This window comes from Meles meles, chromosome 18 (genome assembly GCF_922984935.1).
Source record: "Meles meles chromosome 18, mMelMel3.1 paternal haplotype, whole genome shotgun sequence".
NCBI classification, from domain to species: domain Eukaryota; kingdom Metazoa; phylum Chordata; class Mammalia; order Carnivora; family Mustelidae; genus Meles; species Meles meles.
This window is the reverse complement of record NC_060083.1, coordinates 35,680,507-35,692,249: the sequence shown is the minus strand read 5'-3', so window position 1 is coordinate 35,692,249 and position 11,743 is coordinate 35,680,507.

Here is an 11,743-nt window from a genome sequence, read left to right as displayed (position 1 = left end):
TAAAACTGCTCCTACTCAAAGCTATTATGAGTCAAAGCTTCTTCAAGACTTTTCAGTTTTCTTTTTCTATCTTTGTTGGTATTTGTTAAAAGGTTTGCTTGAGCCCAGGAATAAACTCTCTCCTCACAACTATTCAGTAAAGTCGCTCATCAGGAAAGAAGTAAGTAGCTCATCGTTAGTCGAAGCTTGTCTGCTAAGAAAGATTGACTAATCATTGGCCTCAGCCCAGGAAGAACTTGCATCCAAGGGCAGAGCTCCCATTGGGTGGATCTCCTGACAGGAAAAAGTACATTTCAGTGTCCCATAACCTCGCTGGGAAAATCTAAATGAGGACCTGAGGGATCTTCAGGAACTGGGAGTCCTGATGGCCCAAGGAGCTACCATTCAGATCAATGTTGATTTTCAAAAACTATGCTCTAGAGTTACTATATTCTGGCCTCATAGATTCATAGGGAGACTGACAAAACATTAATACTTCAGTGCAACACAGATTCCACTGGAGCCCCAAGAAAAACAAGGACCAGTCTGGAGTATCAGGGAAAGCTCCCTATAGGACAAAGTACTTGGACGAAAATCAAAAGATCAGACAGAGAATACAGGAAAGCATCTCAGCAAAGTGTAGAATAAGACCAAAGTTCTTCACACTTTATATATGAAGACTGTACAATTTTCAGCAGAAAATCACACAGTAAATTTAGGACTGTGAAGAGATTTCTCAATGCTGCCCAGAAACGTTTTGTAATGTTCCTCTCCTTCTGTCTCTTTCGCTGCAGCCCTTCCTGGAAATCTTACCCATCACTCCTCTCCTCTCCTCATTACTCCTCTCCTCATCTTTTGGTCTCAGGTTAAGTGGCCCAATACTGAGATGGCCCTCATTTGTGAAGCATTTCCTGACCACTTAGGTCTCAAGTCTGAGTCACGTGTTTTCATAGCAGGCTCACTTTTCTGTATCAGTATTTATTATAGTATGTAATAATTGTCTCTTTACTTTTTTTCACCATCCTCCAGCTGTTTGAGTTCTGTGTGGGCCAGGCCTCCCTCTGTTTTGCTTATCCTCACCCTTTTTATACTTACTTATATAGAGTATAAGTATACTTATGTAGAGTATGCAGTCAATAAATATGCTGAATGAACTAATACATGTATACATATAAAATTGCATGAATATACATATATATTTATATACCTCCCCATACACATACTCACACATATCTACAGTGAATTTCTTATACGTTTTAGGTTAGTACCCCTGCTGTTTCTGGCATGCATTTAGTGCACTAAGTGGTTAAATCAAGGTAGACACAAAATGGAAGTTGCAAACCAGAGACAATTATTGCAACTTTGTACAAAGAGGTTCTTGGCTACAGGGAACAAAGCAAACACCCAGTTTGTGAAACTGTGTAAGATCACTATAGTAGTCTAATGATTAAATGCAAAATTGGGGGTTTATCAATTTTAGCCATGGGGCTGAAGTCACAGGTTTTGAGGGACTCTGACTGTATCAATCAGAGTGATGAATTCAGACACAAGAACTTGTGTACCTGAGATGTCTTTTCTTTTCCTGTTTCTCACCATAATAGCATCAGTGAGCTAACTATATCCACTGGAGAGTGAACTGTATGCATTCTTATTTCCTGCTTTTCATTTCATTGCTTTGGTCTTATCAGAAGATCTGGGTCTAGTTCCAAGGAACTCCACAACCTGAAACCTTTAGGAAAAAAGTAGCCTCTTTGTTTGCCATGCTGTAAAAATGGGTACCTTACTTAATAAACTTTCCTTTTCCAGGAAGCTGACAGGCAACCGCCCATTTCTCATAACCAACAAGTATTATATCATATGTCATAAAGTGAGGAAGAATCAATACAGTGCTCTCCAAGGACGAACAAAGACTTACAAGTGACCGTGATAAAAGTCTGGCAACAGGAATGGGTGTGGGGACCCAGATGAAGAATAATAAATAGACCAACTGACAGACAAGTGGAAGGAATGGTTGGGAATCTTCCCTCACTCTAACTCAAGAGTTGAACACAGTATTTTGTCAAACACCCTTGAGCTCAGCTCTTCACTTGGTGGCAATGACTGCTGCCAGGGGATACACAAGCCATCTGAACAGCTGTGGGGAATTTTCCTGTTAGCCTTGAATATGTGATTGGCATTGGATGACAAGATTGCTTGTCAGCAAGGCCCTCTATGCATCTCCCCTGGTACCATATTCTGATAATTAGGCAAAGTGGGGTATAGGTGTCATAACATGGCTAATTGGTCTAGGTGCTGTGCTCTGTGCATGTCATTAATAGAATAGTGGAGAGGAGGTCTATCCCCCTCTTCTGATACTCGGAAAACCCTTCAGCTCAGAAGTAATCTGTTTTCTCTGCTTAAGGCTCTGCAGAGAGTATGCGAAGCTGTTTCTGTCCTCTTGAGCAAACAGCCGGAGAATTGGCGAGTCTTGGAAAATAGGTCGCTGGAAGCAACGGGGAGGTCCAAGCAGATATTGGGTAATATTTTTATTTGGAATTAGGGTTTTTTTTGTCCTGCATTAAAAAAAGGGGGGAGCAAGAATTCACCATAAAAGAGACAGCATGAGCAGTCAGATTGGGGTCTTGTCCCACTATGCTCTGATTGAGGGGATGACCTTGAGCAACCAATGTAAACTCCCTCATTCCCAGTTGCCTTGTTGGTCAAGCTCTGATGAAAATGCTAAATTTTAAGTGTTTTTAGGCAGATTAGGTGACATATATTGGATCCTCCACTTAAGATGTAGAGATTTAGTAAAAAAGATAGTTGACTAAAAATGACATTAATAGTACTAAAAAACAGTAGATTTATTGCACTTATTATTATTGGTGCTATGATATGCTTTATCTCTTTTAAAGATTTTATTTATTTATTTGAGAGAGAGAGAGAGACAAAGAGCAGGGGTAGGGGTTGGAGCAGAGGGAGAAAGGGGAGAGAGCAGCAGGCTCCCCTCCTGAGCAGGGAACCTCATGTGGGGCTCCATCCTGGGACTTGAGGATCATGACCTGAGCCGAGGGCAGATGCTTAACCAACTGAGCCACCCAGGCACCCTATGATACGCTCTAAATATGTGATTTTATTTAGTCCTTATAACAGCTGTTAAGTGAAAACACCTGTTTTCCTTCTCTACATGGACATTCATACTTCACTTCTATTCACCAAATGGGTGGGGTTTTTTCCTATACCAAGGGATTCTCGGACACCAGCTGAGTATACTCCAAGGTAAGCCAGTCTGAATCCACCTGAAGTTACCGTCGGATGATGTGGTTAAACTTTCCATCCCACAAGACTGCCCTCCTTCAGACACTAACCACAAATCCAGATTGTCAGCTTGGGCTTGTGGCTGACCACCTATAAACTGGAGGTTCCTAATATGCCCCCAAGTTTGATCTGTTGCTAGAAAGGCTGGCAAAACTCAGGAAAATTGTTTCCTTTTAAGATTACCAGTTTGTTACAATGGCTAGAACTGAGGAACACCCCAATGGAAGAGCGCATAGGGCAAAGCTTGAGGGAAGAAGGAGTGTGGAGCTCCCCTGACTTCTCCAGTCATCACCTCCTCCCAGCATGTTCATGTATTCAGTGACCTGGAAGAATGGAACACCATACTTTTGGGATTTACACAGAGGTTTCATTATATAAGCATATGATAGATGAAGTCATTGGCCATTAGTGATTAACTCAACATCCACATCCGCTCCTCTTCCCTCACCTCCCCCGCTGTCAGGGTGAGGGTCAGGGCCAGAGGTGGGAACAAAGCTGCAACCCTCTAAACCCAGGACTGATTTCCCTGGCAACCAGCTTTAATCAGCAGGCTATCCAGGAGCCCCAGGCCATCTGTCAGTCATCCATCAACGTACAAAAGGAAATTTATCACTTCAGAGAGTCTAATGGTATTAGGAGCTGTGTCAGGAAATGGAGACAAAGATCAAATATGCATTTCTTATCATAAATCACAATATTACCACAGCTTTTAAGAAGATCATTAATGTTATACCATTTCATGGATAAGGAAACTGAGACAAAGAGTGATGAAGTAACTTTCCTCAGGTCTATATGTCAGTGGAAAGCTGAGATCTGAACCCAAGCAGGCTGACTTTAGGAAATACATGTTCCGCTACCTGATTTTTGGCACAGAACTTTTGCTTGCCAAACCTTCCACAGCCCTCTTTCAAACTGAATTTCTTTATAAAGAGACAGGAGAATAAATTACCTTTTTTGCCACAGACTACTTCACTTTCCTTTTCTTCTGGGTTGACATATAGTATTTATACAATCTTCAATTTTCATCTCGAAATAATTTCAGGTTTACAGAAAGGTACAGAGATAATCTAGTATCCCGTATTCCATTCACCAGTTCCCTGGATATTAACATCCAATATAACCATGACGTGTCAAGGCCAGTAAATTAATAGCGCCACAACAATGTTAACTGAGGAGGGAAGCAGAAGGCAAGCTGAGGGCAAACATTCCCCCCCCCACCCCGCCCCACGGGATCTGTGTGACCTTCCCTGGGGAAATCCTCACTGCCCTAAAATCAAGGGAAGGAAAAAGAAACAATAGTTAAATGATAGAGATCACAGTCCTGCAGGACAGAAGTCTCCATCATTTTACAAACGTCTTAGTGGTTTATAAGAAAAAAGCAATCTTATCAATAGCCTACCTACCAGAAACCCATAGACTCAATTTCCTGGAGCCCTAACATCACCCTCCCTTCCATAAGTGATGTGGGAAACAAAGGCAGAAGGGAAAAATAAATAAAAATTATATTTCCTTATAACCAGGGCCCCATGGACAAATACTTAGTAGAATCTTTTCCAGGAAACTTCTGAACTATCTTAAGTTTACTGCTTTGCTAAAGCCGGAAAACAACCTTAGCTTGACAATAGCCAGGCCTCTAGTATTCTGTGGGTCATCTTTAGCATATAAAAGTCCTTTTGGAAGCCTGCCTTTTTCTTACCTCCCCGGACCTCTAGTTTATTATCTACTATTCCTTACAACCCCAATGCAGCAGCTCTTTCTCCCCGCTGGTCCTGTCCCCATGCTTTCAAACGACCACCTTTTCATGCCAAAGACATTTCGAGACCCCAACACTCCAAACCACATCGTAATTATATACCTAATTTTTTATATTATTCTATCTGTTCACAGAGGAGAACAAAGGAATTCCATTGACACACAACTGTGGACTTATGCAACTCTATCTGGAAATTTTTATAGAATGGTAAATGGAGATTGCTTGAGGAACTTGGGTCCTCCCATCTCAAGGAGTGCAATGTCTGCTGAATGTCCTTAAATGTGGATTATTAATGATGAAGAGAAAAAGTTGGGTATATTTGTGTGGCACTTACAAATCTTATTTGTAAGAACTAGAGGTTCTCCTCTGATCTGGGAATATGGCCCTTAAAGCCTTTGCTCCCAAGGTGTGGTGAACATCTCTCCCATCCAACAAGTCTCTTGAGAATCTGGACACGGACTATACTATGTATTATGTGTATGGTCCCATCACCCGAACAAAAGAAACCCTGCATCCGTCACAGGATCCCCACATTTTAGGGAATTCTTACCCAGATCAAACGCGATGCTTTTTGAAATGCACGGCACACGATTGCTGATTTCTGGTAATTGCTTGGAAAATTACTGAAATCTATGTTGAAAATGTCTAAGAGGAAGCGATGTTGATAATGGTAAGTCTTTACCTCTCAACGTGTAATCTGAGGAATAGCAAACTCAGGATGCCCTGGGGATCAGTCAACAGGTCTAAGCTCCAGCCTACTGCAGATTTACGACATCAGAATCTGCACATTAACAAAATCCTCAAATGGTATGTATGTACATTAGGGTTTACAAAGAATTGATATAAATTACCTTTTTTACTTTTCTACATGTGCTGTTATTTTTTTTTTCACTTTCCTGATATATACACACCCCCACCCCATCCTTTCCTGACTCTTCTCTGCTCCCATCTATGCTCAAGACAGCTCAACTCTAGAGATAAATATCCCCTACACTCCAGCTTTCGGTTGGATTGCAACAATAGAAGAGACAAGCAAGAAATAAGAAGGCAAGAGAGAGACATCTAGGGGCACTCCCTTTTTCTTCTTCCCAATCCCACTCTTTGAACTGTGGTTTTGGCAGTAGTTACATCGTCAGATAACAGCTTCTCTCCGGCAGCAGAAGCTCTGACTTGGGCTCAGGGAACATGGCTGAACTAGCCCCTGCACCTTCCCATCAATGGCCCACTTTTAATGAGTCCCATTCTCGCTAGTGCCTGAGCTGGCTCAGGCTGGTCAGCCCTGGATAGTTTCTTTACCTCTGCCCAACCTCTGGAAACAGTTACTGCATGGAAGTCTTTTGCAGTAATTTCCTCTGAGTATGTCATATGAACTGCCATGATCATGGCATTACATATTCAGAATTGATAACTTTGGACTCTAAACTTTGCTCTGAAAAAAATCAGTGACCTTTCTATTTGTTTTGTTGTGCAAACTCTAAAAACATAAAATTTCTAAAACATAAAATTGCCTTGAAGCATCAGTTAGAAACGTGAACATAAACCTTTTTTAGAAAGCAGACCTTTTGGACAGTAGCATGTCTAAGATTCCAGTTATCTCAAATGGGAAGAAAACATTTAAAAATACTTTCTGGGGGCACCTGGGCAGCTCAGTTGTTAAGTGTCTGTCTTCAGTTCAGGTCATGATCCTGGGGTCCTGGGATAGAGCCCCACATCGGACTCCCTGCTCAGCAGGGAGCCTGCCTCTCCCTCTCCCTCTGCCTGCTGCTCCCTCTTCTTGTGCATGCTCTCTCTCTGTCTAATAAGGAAATAAAATATTTTAAAAAAATCCTTTATGTTTCTTCCTTATGGGACCAGATGCTACTCCCAATATCGATAATGTCCTTCCAGACTTAATGATCTAGCTGATCCCACTTTGTCTTAACCAAAGTAAATTGCTTCCTTGTGACCTGGCTCCATTTGCTTTAAATACCCTTTCTTTGTATTATATAATCATTTTATATAGAAAGCAGAAGTCTTGTGTATCAAGAGCCCTAAAAGAGTTCATCCCAAGATATATGTTTCTAGAAGTTTAATGCAGGGAAATAAATCTCTGTTCCCATATAGAAAATATATTTTGCAACACTTTTAAAATAATACAGAAAGGGATCAGAAGGAAATAATTAGCTAAAGTACAGTGAATCTATATAATAAAATATTAAGCAGTCCTTAAAAGTCATTTTTAAGCCATAGTAATATAGGTTATATATATCTGTCTATATATAAATATATAGAGAGGGAGAGAGAGAGAGAGAGTGACAGAGTGATAACATACATAATGAAAGAAGTAGGAAAACAGATCCAAAAATAAATACACATATAAAAATGTTGATTATCATCTACCTACTCTTAGCAGAGGTGTCTCTTTATATATAACTGCATTTATGATATTTTGTATTTGGATCTTTAACATATTTAACAAAATCTAAACTGCAATGCATGAAACAAAAAAATGGAATTCTTTCTTTAAAGGTACAACTCTAACAGCCCACATGCTACCAGCTCTCCTGAAGAAAAGTTCTAAAATTTACTTAGTTGGGACCTGGCAGAATTACACTGTGAAAAATTTCACACTGTAGAAATTGTATAAATGAAAAATTTGCAAGTAGGAACAATAGTAATCTGTCCTCAATTTACCTCCCTCTATTTCATGTGATGACTAGATGGTTTGTGATCCAGCTGTTTTGCTCAAGGTTGATGCAGTATTCAGGTCAGATATGCATCAAACACTCTATTTTGTAGATTTCATGTTTTATTTATGGTTATTGTTTTAGACGCATTTCTCCTCTCTTTTGCCTGAATCCCTGCCAGAATGACTCTTTAGGATAACGAACTAGTGTGAACAATAGCAACTGTAGTTAGAGTATTATCCCCTGTATAATGGACATTGCTGACAGGTAGTGGGATTTTTGGTTTGTCCTAAAGGCTTAATGTAAATAAAAACCTAAATGACTCCGCTTTTTAATTGTTAAACCCTGCCTGTGACAGAATTCTCTGTCACTGCAGCCCCCAAAGAAAGAAGCTGACACGGGTACCAGCCAGAATATTCAATTAACTAAGTAGGAAGGTGACCCTTTTGTCCAGTGGGTGCCAAGGCTAATTTTTTTTTTAAAGAGTCCATTATTTTTCCAGGTGAATGTATTAGATAACCTTACCTGCCAACAAGTGCTTTCTGATTTTATAATTGTTAATTTGTGATTTTGCAAGCCCTCTTGCCCATGGATTATAACTACATAATACAGTAACACTGTATTTGTCCAAGGATTTAGAATTTGCAAAAGTAATTTTATGTATCTCATTTCTCTTAAACATTCATAGCACCTAAGCTAAGGAATATTGTCTCCAGTTTACAGATAAGGAAACTGAGGTTTAATTTAGTTTCACCTAAGGTTACTAGGAAATTGATGGAACTTTTTAACTACTGCTTGTTGCTACATGGCTTGCCATTTGTAAATTTCTGTGGTTCAGCTCATTTTATAGTTGCTAACTAATGAAAATCAATAAATGACATAGTTTTTTCCAATAGCTGGCAATTGAGATCCTGATGCATTCAGGGGCGGGGGGAAGCTAACTGAATATTGAAATTTATTAAACCACCTTGAAATTTTATCATTCTAGAACCATTTTAGATCTTTAAGGATTGCAGATTTTGCCGTATTTTTATGCTCGTCCATCACAGATATGTTTCTGAAAAAAGAATGTGTAAAGATACTCAATAGTATATCATTCTATCAGGAGGATTAAGTTTGCTAAGAAAATATTGCGTTGTTGTTCTATGGTTTTATTTATTGGTTTTTGTAAGGTACACATAGTTAATAGTCTTATAATTTGTAAGTTTAGAAATTTGTAATTTCTAAGTCTTCTAATTTGTAAGTTTAAATTTTCTTTATAGCAAGGTCTCTTGAAATCAGATGCTTGTTTTCCCTAAAGCTAGGAAAAGACATTTTGGAACCTGAGCGCCTGGAATCGAAAGGCACTATTTTGTTTATTGCCATTCCGGTCCACCGCAGCCTTGTTGAAAGAACATCAACAAGTTTGTGATTAGTTCATGCCAAATCGGAGGGCTTGCTGGCTTCATGTCAAATTGAAGAAGTAGGAGACTTTCTCTGGGAGAGAATGTTTTCTTCATTGTGTGTGTGTGTGTGTGTGTGTTTGTTTTAATTATCAGACTTAACACAAAACCTCTGGTTTTTATACTCTGTCCATGCCGCAGCCCATTTGTATATCTAATCTAGGCCACAGGACATTTGACCCTTCGATCATTTATGTCATCTCAGCTCTCTTCCAGTTCCTTGCCCTGTATCGCCACCACCCCGACACCGCACTACATCAGCCTTTTCTTTTCACTGCTGCATTACTAAGAAAAGAGTGGGATTTTTAGTCAAAAGCCTACAATTTACTTCACTTCCCCTCTCTCCACTTAACTAATGGTATTTCCACCTCTCCTTCCATTCTGGCTCCACCTCATAGACAACTAAAACTATCTCTCGTCCATACTATGAACATTATCCTGTCTACCCTCCCCCCAAAACTCTTTTGTCAATTCTACCCTTTCCCTAACTTCCACCACCTTCCTTCCTCTATATATTTGAACCAAGAAAACATAGGCCTCTTCCATTTAAATCAATGTATAGGTATCCACAACTTTTCAAGCTTGCATTATGCCAGTGGGCTTTTATGAAAGACCTACATGGGTCCCTGCTTTCACACATCAAAGGAAATCCAAGAAGGATTTCTCACTTTCATGGAAAATGGTGAAAAGCCAAAATAGCAGTCAGCATCTGTTTTGCAGCAAACCACTACCGAAGCAGCGCGCACCCAGGAGCTACAGTGGACCCGCCCCACTCCTTCCCAGGGAATATGCTTTGAACTGCGTCCGTGAGCATCTGTGCTTACCCTCCATTTATCTTGTGTAACCATCAGGAAGGTATGTCCTAAGATATCAGGAAAAGGCTAACAGAGGCTATTTTTGGGGGACTGGAACACTAAGAAATTTTTTCCATATAAATTAATGGTATTTTTTTTCTAAAGATTTTATTTGTTTACTTGACAGAGAGAAAGAGCAGAAGCAGCGGGAGTGGGAGACTCTCCACTGAAGGACTCAATCCCAGGACCCAGGGATCATGACCTGAGCCAAAGGCAGATGCTTAACCACCAGAGCCACCTAGGATACCTGTAATTGGTTCTTCCCTTTAGGTCATTTGAGTTTATGAACCCTTTCATGAGAATGTACTATTTTCAAATAGTGAGGGAAACCAGTATCTCTTCAATCATATCTGTCTCTTTTTAGTTAACAGCACTAACTCTGCAGCCAAGGTACTAAGTCTCTATGTACTATCTTCATGTTCTCATCACCCATTCATACTTCAACCTAGGGGTGGCTTCTAACCTCTTAGCTCCCCATCCTACCCATCTTATTCCTCTAAAATTATTCTTAGGGTCTTTCATGACTATGATTTTATATATATATATATATATATATATATATATATAATCACACATATGAAATATATGAAACATATATATGTATGTGTATATATATTTGAGAGAGAGAGAGGGAGAGAGAGAATCTCAAGCAGACTCCCCACTGAGTGCAGAGCCCCCTGCAGTGCTCAATGTCGTGACCCTGAGATCATGACCTGAGCCTAAATCAAGAGTTGGATGCTTAACCGACTGAGCCACCCAGGTGCCCCCATGGTTTCATATTTTTAAAGCATTACTGAGATATAACTGATACACAAAGTAGCATACGCATTGGTGAGTGTGCACATGTATGTACACACATCTAGTATCACATAATCAAGGTAATAAACATACCCAGAGAATTCTTGCCCCATGTGCTTTATGTTCCAGTTAAGCAAGGTGAGTAAGTTCTAGAGATCTGCTGTTTAGCATAGTATCTATAGTTATAGTATCTATTATGCACATTAAGATGTGTTAAGGATAAGTTATGTTAAGTGTTCTCACTACACAACACACACACACACACACACAACCACAAAATCATGAAAGAACACAAGGTGATTTTTTGAGTGGATACATTTCCTTTTTTTAAATAATTATTGGGGTTCCTGGGTGACTCTTGTCAGTTGGGTGTCTGACTTTAGCTCAGGTCATGATCTTGAGGTCCTGGGATCCACTCCTACATTGGGCTCCACACTCAGCAGTGAGTCTGCTTCTCTCTCTCCCTTTGCGCTCTGCCGCAGCCCCTCCACCCCCCTCACCGACACTTGTGCTCTCTCTCTCTCTCTTTCTCTCTCTCATAAATAAAATCTTCAGAAAAGTTATTCACTTTTCTGACCATAAAATCCAACAAATATGCCAATTATAGAAAATCTGATGGGTATATACATTTACTTTTTAATTTTCAATAGTTTTTTCCTCTTTATTTTCACCCCATTTCAAATTAGATTTGCTAATGTCCTATTTTATTTTTAAATGATCAGACTTCGGTTTTTATTCTACATTTTTAGGATATATTTTATTTGAATAATGTTTTCTCCTAATATTTTCCTTTGGTTTCACTGTAGTTACTCTTCTGTACTTGAAGGTCTGAACTGAACAGTAATTTATGTTATAATGAAAGTATTAAGAATATGGATTGACATCTGAGAGGAGCTTTAGGGAATCCATGTTTCAGAATTCTCTTATTTAATAATTTCTGTTTGGGTTTGGTGG